Genomic DNA, 12,806 nt, shown 5'->3' with positions numbered 1-12,806 from the left:
ATATTGAGACATAACAATTCACCAACTGCGTCGTTCCTATTTTTATAGTCGCTGGTCATAATATTATAGTATTATAGAGAATCTGGCTTTAAATATTGTTACTTTATAGGTCTTATTGTGTGTTTCCACTCTCACTTCACTGGGCAGTGCTTAAATTGGTCGAAATCAATTTCGGAATTCTGTGTTCCCATAATTATGCCAACCTTAAAAAATTCGCATGAAACACTAAATCATTTCACATTGGCAACAATTAAGTTGTAAGCGATATGTTCCCATGACACTTTGCTTAAACATAAAAAGCTAAACAGACTTCGGCAAAGTGAGAACAAAAACATGTTATTTTATTGGCGCGATGGTGGGTAAAGTAGCAAGTTTGGGTATTAGAAATAAGCTTATTCCTCTTCAAGAATTTTCTGTAATTAAACAAATTCTTTATCCTTCATGTTAACCTTAGTGTTTTATTTTATTTAAACACTGCTCCTAGTGGCGCGCTTTGCCTAGAGCATGTACGTGTCTCGTTTAAACGTGTCTTGTTTGCCCTTCATTTGAGACGCGCCTGTGTTAGTGGTAACATCTACTCTGTTGCGGTGTAAATTAAGTTTTATATTTATTCTGTGTTTATTGCTATTAGTGTTGATAACTTTGTGTGATTCATTCGAATTAAGGAACTAAGGTTTTGTAACCATCGTTGTGTTTATTGTTTGTAAACTGATAAAGACTTCAGTGGACATCAACTTTCACTTCATATGAAGTAAAAAATTTTTTATCTCCATATGAATTTTAACAAAAATGGTGGCTATAAATTAATTTTTGATATGGAAGCCAAAAAAATATTTTAATTATTTAATGCAGTATTTATAAACTTAACTGCATTAAGATATTAAAGTTGTTACCCTTGGGCTACACGGCAGTGGATACATATTATTGGTGAATTTGACCCATTGGTTAATTATTATTATTTACTTAGGACGGTCTATTTATTTAGTGAGATGGTTTACCACAGCTGGCACTTTGTGGGTGAATCGGTCGACACAAAACACATTTACAATTAAGGGCACTAAAGCGGTGGAGGTAAAGTAGCAAACATAATAACATGCCACACATTTTTCGTCACGTTTGTTTGGCTAAGGTACAGTTTAAATTATATCTGCATACTGAAGGTGCAGTAGCTAAAATCAATATTGTGACATTAAAAAAAAATTTAAGAAATTTCGTTGGAAAGGTAAAGTAGCAAAACGTTTCAATGTTTGATTTAATGTGACATAGGTGTAGGTACAGTTTAAAATCACTACCCACGTATCAAAGGTGCAGTAGCAAAAAACGAATGTATACAATCTTTGATAAAAATTGACAATATAATCATGCCAAATTATAAATTTATTATTTTTGTTAAATTTCCCGAATTTGCTTGTTCGGCAACTGTAGCAAAAAATGGATTTAATCTTTGAGTGAATTAACAAATATTTTTATGGAATGAGCTATTAACTCGGCTAATAAAGTTGTTTAAAATAATGTTTAATAACTAATGGGTGTATGTGTACCTAAGATAACCTACAAAAAACACATTTTATTTTTACTTTTTGCTAAATTTTAAATGGAACAGTTCTATTAAATTTCACGAACTTGTTTGTTTGGCTACTGTACCTCTGACTGCTTATCGATACTTTAAAAAACACCTACTTTGCAATCTTTGTTCTTGATGGCGTCGGTGAGTGGACTGATGTCTGTGATGCCACAATCCTTCAACCACAACTCCTCCAACTTGTGAACAATCTCCGACAAACTTTTCACTCCGGCGTTTTGGATTTGGTTGTGGCTGAGGGAAAGCCCCTTCAACTAATTCATAGAAACATAACGTCGTGAGTTTAAAGATTTCTTTTCAATGTTTCGTTGAAATAAATTATTTTGTACAAAGAGCGAAACAAAATCTCACGTAATTTTGGACGAAAATATACAAGTACCAAAAATCACCGCAAAAAGTTTTATTGTTTGTTTTAAGGTGACGTCAGGGAAGGTACAGTTTAAATTATTACCCGCATATGTGTTAGATATTTGAATCAATTACCAAATGTTTTTAATAATGCAGTAGTTATAAACTTAAGCTATTTACCCGACTAAAAAGTAGTTTAAAGTAATGTTTAATCACTAATGGGTGAGGGTGTATATGTTCGCAAGCAAGCCAAAAAAATATTTTTACTTTCATTCCAAAAAACATTCTCTTAAGTTTATACCGAAACAAATTTCAAGTAATTTTGGCTAAAAATTGAAGGTAAAGTAGCAAAACATAGCAATGTTTGATTTACTGCAGAGGTGTGCATGTTAAAGAAAACACAAGTGTTGGTGCGCGGCACGTTTTATTGTGGTATCGATATTTTAAGCAGAATGTAAACCGCGGTCACGTTTGAACTCGTAATAATGACTCTTTGTCCCGTTTTAAAAACATCGCCATTGCTGCAGTGGTAAATAGTTGAGGTTTATTTTTTAACCTAAACGTTGTAAATTAAAAAAAATGTTTAACCCAGTCGTTGACGCCTTTGAAAAGTTTACTGGACTTGTGATGTACCCAGCGATAAAAAAATCAACTTTTTTGTATTTATTTAATTGTTTGTATTCGAAAATTATGAGCAATTACTGCAGTTGTTCGGTAACAATAAGTTCAATTGCAAATGTCTTACAATAATGTTTGTAAGCAGTGTTTTTTAAGATGTTTTGAGGGACCGAAACGTCCCACTGAACAATGCGGTATTTAAAAATATCGCCTACTTGTGCTTCAGCCGAGAATTAGCAATTAGTCTACGTAAGAATGTTGTTGCGATCTCTTAAGTTCATAACGGTCAGCCAAGCCAAAGCTTAAAAAATAACTGACTGTGAATATTTTATATCGCAATTATGTTTAGATACGAAACGAAACCATTGCGGACGCCCTTGGAAAATAGAAACGACCTACTATGGGCGTCACGCAGCACACAACCTCTGGTGCATATGGCTAACTTTGTAAATTTACAATTATTTTGTCATTATTTGCGGTTCAGCCATATAACTGAACAAGTCAGAAAAAATTTTGTGTGGAAAAAGTAATTTATGCGCTGCTAAAAGATTTTCTGTTGGAACTGACAGCTTCGTATCAGCCACAGCGATTGCAAGCTTCCCAAGATGGCCTTCGTTCGACAAAGAAGAATTAAAAGTAACTGGTTATAGAATAACTACAGTTTTTAGTTTGATTATTTCTCATATTTTGCACTATTTGGAGATAAAGAAGTGCAAATGATCTGTACACATATTCCACATTGCTCGTAAGCGCTGGAATAGATAGTGTTAGCGTGGCAGGAAAATGGCAGCTGCTAAAGATGCATTTATGCAGACGGTATCAGCGTCAATCTAAAATTATAATCTATTTTAGTAATTGCAGTATTTTATTTAGATTCAAGGAATCGGTCGCGAAACTATCTTGGGATGAGGTTGGTCGTTCGTTTAGTGACGATTACAGCAACATTTTTGCTCTTATTGATTCACTGCTTTGTTTGCCGGCTAGTTCTTCCGAAAACGAGCGTGGATTCAGCAACATGAAATTGACGAAAACTTGTTTGAGGAACCGTCTAGCCCAGTGGTTCTCAAAAGGAGCCACTTGGCTCACTTTGGGGGAATTTAAAATTTTTGGGAGGAAAACTATAAGACTTAAATTAAAGTATACGTGAAGACTAAATGCTGCTTTAACTGTGACGCCATAAGGAGTCTGTCTGGTTTACAATATCTATATTGTTTTGTCACAGTAAGTTAAGTTTAGTAGCACCAGGTGTCTGTTTCACACTGTTTAAGCAAACACTTCTTCTATTTCCCACTATATATTGATTGCTTGACATTTGCTAAACGCGGAGAATTTCGTGCATAACTGAAATATTGTGAATATTCCTTTTTTGATTTTTGTCGGGGAGGAACTAACGGTGTTTGAGTCTTTAAGGGAGGAATATGAAAAAAACTTGGAGAAGCACTGGTCTAGCCACTGATACGATGAACGACTTGACGGTGGTGCAAATGTGCTCCACTAATCTTACACAATTCGACCCACAACCAGCCATTAACGTGTGGCTAAATGGAGCTAAACGCCGCAGAAAAGTAACACAAAAAGAATCGCCATCAAGATCTGTCGTCGTTGACGCTGATTGCAGCTCGGATGAATACGACAAGGACAGTGATTGTGACCAAGCTACAATCGACAATGTCCTTTTTTTAAATGTTTGTAACATTTTTAAAAGTGTGAAAATAAATTAGTAGGTGCTTGAAGACTTAGTTTTAATTGAGGGTCGGTGTTTAAGTACAGGTTGTTTACGCTCTACTGTTTGTAAGGATTCTCCCGCATATAATCAAAGAGTGAATTTTACCGAATTAAATATTTAGACCGCAAGTTTCCAAGAAATAGGCATATTAAACATATTTACTGCAAAACATTTTGCTTATTTCGCGGCCTTTTTAATTTTAATTGAGCAAGTCGGCCTACATGTTTTTGTGAACTTTGTTTTTAATTTACTTTTTCAAATAATAGTTAGACGTAGAATGAATATCAATGTGTATTTACTCTGGGCTGCAAAATATCCGTGCAAAGTCCAAACTACACCAACAAAAGTTGATTCACGTCAATTTATTGTTCCTCTCTATTTGTTACAAACTGCTGCTTCAAATTGTTGTTACTTTCTGTCAAGGGCTGTTCCTATTATTTGTCCTGAAATTTTATGAGGTACTTCAATTACACTTTCCAAACTCGGCTAATAAAGTTGTTTAATGTTTAATAACTAATAGGTGTATGTGTACCTAAGATAACCTAAAAAAAAACACATTTTATTTTTACTTTTAGCTAAATTTTAAATGGAACAGTTCTATTAAATTTCACGAACTTGTTTGTTTGGCTACTGTACCTCTGACTGCTTATCGATACTTTAAAAACAACCTACTTTGCAATCTTTGTTCTTGATGGCGTCGGTGAGTGGACTGATGTCTGTGATGCCACATTTCTCCAACCGCAACCCCTCCAACTTGTGAACAATCTCCGACAAACTTTTCACTCCGGCGTTTTGGATTTGGTTGTAGCTGAGGCGAAGCTCCTTCAACTAATTCATAGAAACATAACGTCGTGAGTTTAAATATTTCTTTTCAATGTTTCGTTGAAATAAAATATTTTGAACAAAAAGCGAAACAAAATCTCAAGTAATTTTGGACGAAAATATACAAGTGGCAAAAACACCGCAAAAAGTTTTATTGTTTGACTTAAGGTGACGTCAGAGAAGGTACAGTTTAAATTGTTACCCGCGAATGTATTAGATATTTGAATCAATTACCAAATATTTTTAATAATGCAGTAGTTATAAACTTAAGCTATTTCCCCGACTAAAAAGTAGTTTAAATTAATGTTTAATCGCTAATGGGTGAGGGTGTATATGTTCGCAAGCAAGCCAAAAAAATATTTTTACTTTTATTTCGAAAAAAAATTCTCTTCAGTTTATAACAAAACAAATTTCAAGTAATTTTGACCGAAAATTTAAGGTAAAGTAGCAAAACATTGCAATGTTTGATTTACTGCAGAGGTGTGCATGTTAAAGAAAACACAAATGTTGGTGCGCGGCACGTTTTATTGCGGTATCGATATGTTAAGCAGAATGTAAACCGCGGTCACGTTTGAACTCGTAATAATGACTCTTTGTCCCGTTTTAAAAACATCGCCATTGCTGCAGTGGTAAATAGTTGAGGTTTATTTTTAACTTAAACGTTGTTAATTAAAAAAAATGTTTAACCCAGTCGTTGACGCCTATATAATATTTTATATCGCAATTATGTTTAGATACGAAACGAAACCATTGCGGACGCCCTTGGAAAATAGAAACGACCCACTATGGGCGTCACGCAGCACAGAACTCTGGTGCATATGGTTAACTTTGTAAATGGTTTAGTTGTAAATTTACAATTATTTTGTCATTATTTGCTTTTCAACCAGTAACCATAGTGTTAGGCGGAATGTGGTGTTTTGTTTGTGCCGCGAAGCCACCTGCGGTCAAACGTCTCTCAAGCAGAAAAAAACAGAATGCGAAAAAAGAGAGCGCAAAGATTTTTACACAAATAAAAAAAAAAAGTGCGCGAGGATTTAGAGAAATGGAAAACAAGCAGGCCGTGGCTACAAACAAAATTGCCGAAATGGTATGCAGTGCAAGTGGTGCATAGAGCATTTTGACAAAATAAAACATAAATCAAATTCCAAAAAAATTATCGAAGGGTGCAAATCTTTTAAGTGAGTCGATTGCTTATCACGAGCAAAGTGAAGTCCATGCATTAGCTCGTTCGTGTTATGAAGGGCAAAAATCACCAGCGACAGCTCCTGCTTCAATAGCATTCAATCAGCTCAATGAGCAATACAGCAAAAGAATGAGCGATTTATTGAGAAACGCTTGCGCTATATTGCTAAGCACAGAAGACCGATCTGCCATTACTGTTGGTTGTGTGAACTAGGAGAGCAGCATAACGGAGCAGACATCCGTCCATGTCCGCTATAGCGTTAGGGGCTTGGTGCAAACTAAGTTTGTCGCCTTCGGAAGCCCAGAGAGGCTGCAGGTATTTATGACAGTATTTTAAAATCCCTTTTAGAAGTGGGTATGAGCCAGGAAGAGATTACGCCAAGGTTAGTTGGCTTTGGCTGTGATGGAGCTAATGTAATGGTAGGAAAGAAAGGCGGCGTTTCAGCCTTATTAAAGGGTTTGCAGCCTAGCGTTGTGGTTGTCCACTGCTTTGCACATCGTTTGCAGCTTTCCCTCAAAGACGCTATAAAACAGAACAAGCTATACGAAAGTGTTCTGTTAATGAGGCTATACTATCTTTACAATAACAGCCCGTAACACCTTAGACGGGCTTTTGAGGGCCTCAACCAATGTGCGGTAATGCTAACCCCGATTCATTCGTTATCGCTGTGGCTACAGTCTGACCAGGTAACCCTGGCTGATGTGAGGGAAAAGTTTGACATAACATTAGATGTTCTTCGCATTCTTGAAGAAAGGTAGTTTTCTACAACAAACGTTTACTTTTCAGTTTACATCGATAATTCCCAAGACTGCATTTTTTAAGTTAGTAAATTCATATTTTAGAAATGGTGCTTTTCTAAACAAATATTACGAATAAGTTAATTTCGAGGAAATATTTAATGGGGAAGAAATGCGTGACACGCCGATTACTGAACAGGTCAGCAAAAATTTTTGGTTGAAAAAGTAATTTATGCGCTACAAAAAAGATTTTCTGTTGGAACTGACAGCTTCGTATCAGCCACAGCGATTGCAAGCTTCCCAAGATGGCCTTCGTTTGACAAAGAAGAATTAAAAGTAACTGGTTATGGATAACTACAATTTTAAGTTTTGAGGGTTCGGACCACCCCCCCTTTTCGGAAGTGACATTAACGTTTTTTGTTCGTTTTTGTCAGGGTTTACCTCACCGTCCGAAGCTGCGTGTTTTTTTTTCAGTGTAATTGGGTCACACGTCTTGCTCATAGGCGCCGAACGTGGGTGTGCAGAGCGTTTTTTGACGCCCTGGATTTCTTGCAGGGTGTCAAAACGCCCTAAAATTCGACCAGGTTTCATGTGCAATTAGTGTGCAACTCCATCTGTAAACACTATATTACAGCTAGCGCAATGTACACCGCTAGTAGCACAATCGTGGTTCACTAACAGTATGCGCGACTTTCCTGAATTACATGGGGAGAAGTACCATCTGTAAAAGTGTTCGTTCGCACCTAATAAACTGAAGCGCTGAAAGTACGAAATACCAAGTCGCGCTAACGTAGGTCAAGCTTAAGCTGTTAAGAAATTTGTGTTTAGTGAAAAATATTCTGTGATAAAAGATGCGTGAAGCCAATTACCGAGGCTAAAATATACAAGTGTTAACCTATTTCCTAAATTTTAAACGCCGAATAACACACAATGCTTCGTCTAGAGCAGGGGTTCCCAGCCTGTGGTACGTGAAGGTTGTTCAGGTGGTACGCGAGTAGTTTTTCGTTTTTAAAAACCTGGATTCACAACTTTTATATTTTGTTTATTTGTTGTTTTACAAAAAAAATCTTGAAGCCTATTCATTGTTACGTAACTATCCCCGTTGTTTTGTTTAGTCAGCCTATTTGGCTGTGTTTAGTCAGAACAGTATGATATAGTTGAAGAAGATCCACCTTCTCCACAAACTGTGTTTTGTCAAATTTAACAACAAAACTACGTAAACATTTAGCGTTTCGCGCGAACTACAAATTACTTCTTTTTGCGCAACACTAATTGGGGGGAACTCAGACATTTTTGCGCCAATTTTGAATGTTATTTGCAGTAAATAGCCTTCGCATTGTGTGTCATAACACTTTTTAAATCACGATTACCGCAATATGTTTGTCAAAATCAGCTCGATGTAAACCAATATATCGAGCACGAGCACCTTTTGTGTGTCTTCCAAATTAAAGTTTAGCCAATACAAACCAAATGAACGCAATTTATTTCGCTCTTCGCGCCACGAAGAGTTAACTTTTACAGAAAAAACACGGGACAATTACCAAAGGGGCGCAGCAGAAAAATAGTTAAGAACCACTGTTCTAAAAAAAGTGGTACGCGTGGCAGTACAGAGTGCCCCAAGTGGTACGAGATCGTAAAAAGGTTGGGAACCCCTGGTCTAGAGTCATAATTCCTAGTGTTCAATATGCTGAGACGTTTGGTCACTCAAATCGATAAATAGACGTAATATTCCGAACAAAGCTTTTCAACGCCAAACTTATATAAAAATAAAAAAAACACTGTTCGCTGTCTGCGATAGTATTCGATGTTGGTGTAACAACGGAATTTTTGTAACTAACGCAAATCCCTTGAAAAGGTAGTCTAACTGTGATTGTTTAAATTCGCCTTTTTTATGTAATGATTAGGCATTTTTGTATTACAGAATGTCAGTAGGCTATTCCTAAAATTCAAACTGTTGATCTTCGAAAAGACAACGTTTATGAAGTGTTTTGTAACAACCAATAAAAAAAATGGACAATTTGCGATAAAAGTTACTGCAGATCCAAGTGGGCATTTTGACATTTTGCGTGCTTTTACGGGTTAATATGGTTTAATTGTGTCGCAGTTCCTGATTTACAATGCTTCCACGACGATATTTACATAAACTACTCTCAAGAAACACAAAAACTTTGTCAAAAGCCATAATTTGACAAATTTTACTTTTATTGTAAATTTTAACTTTATTGACTTTTGCGGGCCCTAGTAATGATAGTTGCCGCAAAATTATTTTCATATCCAAAGACCACGTGCTTGGTGTGCAATTGACACAACTTATTTTCTCTAAACCGCAGCTTGTATTTAGCTAACTTGACACACTGCTCGGCGCAGATGTGGCATAATTCAACCCGGAAAAACGATATTCGTTTTGCAGGATGCGAAAGACGTGCTTGTAATTTAGCATGGTCCCTTACATGAAACTAAACTTGGGAAACTGCACTGCTGATAGTCGAATTATGATTTTTCCAAAATCAATCACACATACTTACCGTCTTGGTCTAGTTTCTCGCCTGAAGTAAACGATTGCACACTGAGCTGTTTCGACGCACGTGTTCGCTTTACGTCTTAAAGGTTCGCTTTTGCTGGACGTTTATTGGCTGTGTCTGGTTGTATGAGTCGTTCTCTTTACTATTTTATAACGTCATTCCCGTCACTATTTTATGACGTCATTAGTGATTAAGCAGACAAAAATTAGGGGAATTCCCTAAGTTGAAATTTCGGGATTCCCCTTTTTCAAAGACTGTTTCCAAAGACGCCCTGGGATTTCGAAAGTTCGGCGCCTATGGTCTTGCTAATGGAAACCAAAATCAAAGGCAAAACGCCGTTTTTCGTTTCTCGTTTGATCGACCGCGAACGCAGGATATTTTTTTCTCTTTCGCCTTTCGTTATTCGTTCGGGTTGGCTGATCAACAAGTGTGTGTTCGACAATTAATAACATCAATCAAGCGGTCGCTGTAATTCATCGGGCCCGCCGCCTCTTTAACAAACTATACACGAGTCCATTTTAAATACTTTTTGACTATTTTAACTACGTAAGTGCGAAAAATTTAGCGCTTCGCGCGAATTTTCTTTTTACGTTTTGATGTTGTCTATTGATATAGATTAGCGCTTCTCTATCGTTGCGCCGTGGAAGGCTGCCAAGTGCGTCGCGGACAAACGGAAAACGTATTCAAAAATATTGGACACATATTTTTTAACATTTCTTTTATTTTTATTTTCGACAATGTAATAAAAACTTGCAAGAAATTTTAAAAAATGCCGTTTCCCCCCAAAAAAATCGCGATCGCTTCGCTCGCCAGGTGTACACCTAGTTTAAAAGGTTAAAAACACTGAACTAGATTAACTACTGAAGTGGCGTTTTTGCAGATGTTGCGCTAATCAAATAACACCGGGGAAAAGCGATCTTCGTTTAGTATTGCAGGTGGCGAAAGACGTGCTTTTAATTTAGCGTAGTCCCGTAAATCGATTTACCAAAATCGATCACATATATTTCTCCTGAAGTTAACGATTGCACACTAAGCGGTCTCGCAGCTGGTGTTACGTGCTTAATTAGCACTACAAAATTATCACCGGTTGCTAATTACGCCGACTGTAAATTCGAACATTCATTATTAATTTAGCGCTTTTGTTTTTAAATGTAGTGCTAGGAATTAGGTTTTCGCATTTCGGGACATGTATAATGACGTAATATTTTTGTGCGCCGTGGTGTTCGCCGTTAATTGGACTCTAGACATGTTTTTTCCTGTCTCCAAACATTTCTGCAAATCTCACAATCATTTATCGCTTGTTTTCCGGCGCGGTTTAACTTCTCACGAAAAGGTCCGCCCAATGTTATCTTTCCACGAAACGGCCGCCCTGTAAGGCGGGCCTGGGGTTTCCGGGAGCGCGTCGGTTCCCGTGAAAAGGAGTTTTGTTTTAGCGTATATTACGAGCGGCTGACCACCTACAGCTCAGTAGACGTCTGGGTGTAGCCTTGTGAAATTAGCGAGTAAAACTTTAAGTGTCATTATGCTCTGTCTGTCGGTTTTTTGTAAGTAATTGTGTGTGTCTAAGTGTCATTATTGTTTGTGGTGTGGTAATATTCTACTCTTGCAACCAATACATCTGTACATTGGGTTTTCTTGTTGTGGTCTTTAATATAAGTTCTCTTTGGTAGGTTATCTAATGCCCGAAAATAAGGACTCACTAGCGACTTTACAGAAGGCCTAGGTAATTTTCTAGAATTACTAGTTAAAGTCGTAACACTGGCGCCTGGCAGGATTGTCGGTGACGCACGTGTGTGTTTTGCGTCTAAAAGTTTGCTTTTGCTGGACGTTAATTGGCTGTTTCTGATGATTTTTTTACAATCGCTGATTTATGACTCCATATCTGTCACTACTTTATGACGTCATTAACGTCAGATGGAAAAACGGGGAATCCCGAAGTTGAAAATTCGGGACCCCCCCGTTTTGGATTTCTGGATACGCCCCTGGCTCGGATGAATACGACAAGGACAGTGATTGTGACCAAGCTACAATTCACAAATGTTGAAATGAAAAATGCTCTCATTAGCTCGTGTAGCTCTCATATCAGCTTGTAAATATTGTCAGTGTTATTTTTTCACTAAAGATTGTAGAAAAAATATATTTAAGGAATTGTTTACATTCTTTACATTGATGTTTTATCGCTTTTATCTTCACTTGATTTTTACACTGATGATGGCATGAGTTATTGCTGAAACGTCTGTAAATTGCGAAATGTCGATTTTATCGAATATTATGGCTTTGACATTTTTATTAAAATTACTAAAAAAAAACGTGTATTGTGTTTCAAATGTTTACATTGTTTTAAGCGTAAACTGCTTGATGGTTCATTAATTTGTTTATCCATGCTTGGAAATAAACGAACAGACTTTTTTGAAAACCAATGTTTACGTATAGAAACCATGAGACAGGTTAACGATAACCCAAGAAATGACCGCGCTAGGACGGAAATTTGCAGACGGCTTGCCAACAAATTTGGCGAGTGGTATTTCGGCAGGCGGGCGAGTGCTGATTGTTAGCCGCTACCCAGACTGGCGAGTGTAAATTTTTGCTCATGAACAACCCTAAAGAACTACACTTTTTTCGCGTCACGAGCGAACTTTTATCCGTTTTAATTAAGTTCAATGAGCAGTTGAGCACTAAAGCGCTATGCATACTTCCGCATGTTGCGCCGCGGTGATTCAAGAATGCTACAATTGCAATTTCAGTCAAATTACACTATTAGTGGCGTTATTTCAAGCAAAATTCGAATCGCTTTCTTATACGTCACGTACATAGGCGCCGAACTTTTAAAATTCCAGGGCGTTTTTTTAAATCAGTGAGAAATTCTTACAAAACAAAACGTAACTTGGGAAAGTGATTTAGCGCTTTCGCGTGTTAGCTGAATCGTACAAAAGAGCGGGGAAACGGATTGATCTACATCAGTGTTTCCCAACCTTTTTTACACTAGTGCCCCTTGCGCTCCATATTGTTTCATATCGCCCCCCCCCCCCATCTTGCTTTACAGTAAAGTATTATTTCAATCGTTTTCTGACATTATACTGTCTGTACTTTTGTTTCGATGAGCTGTCAGTCATGTTTTAGGTTGACTAACATGCATTCACTATAGGAATTTACGTGAGCATGTGTATAAATTGAACTAAATTAATGGCGTAACTTCAAAAATAAGGCATGTAGGTAACAGGACAAGAGGACATAAAATTTACATACAACAATATTTCAGGGAGTCGAA

This window comes from Ascidiella aspersa, chromosome 5 (assembly GCF_963924565.1).
Source record: "Ascidiella aspersa chromosome 5, kaAscAspe10.2, whole genome shotgun sequence".
In the NCBI taxonomy this organism is placed as follows: domain Eukaryota; kingdom Metazoa; phylum Chordata; class Ascidiacea; order Phlebobranchia; family Ascidiidae; genus Ascidiella; species Ascidiella aspersa.
The sequence above is the reverse complement of the archived record's forward strand: the minus strand, read 5'-3'. Positions refer to the sequence as shown.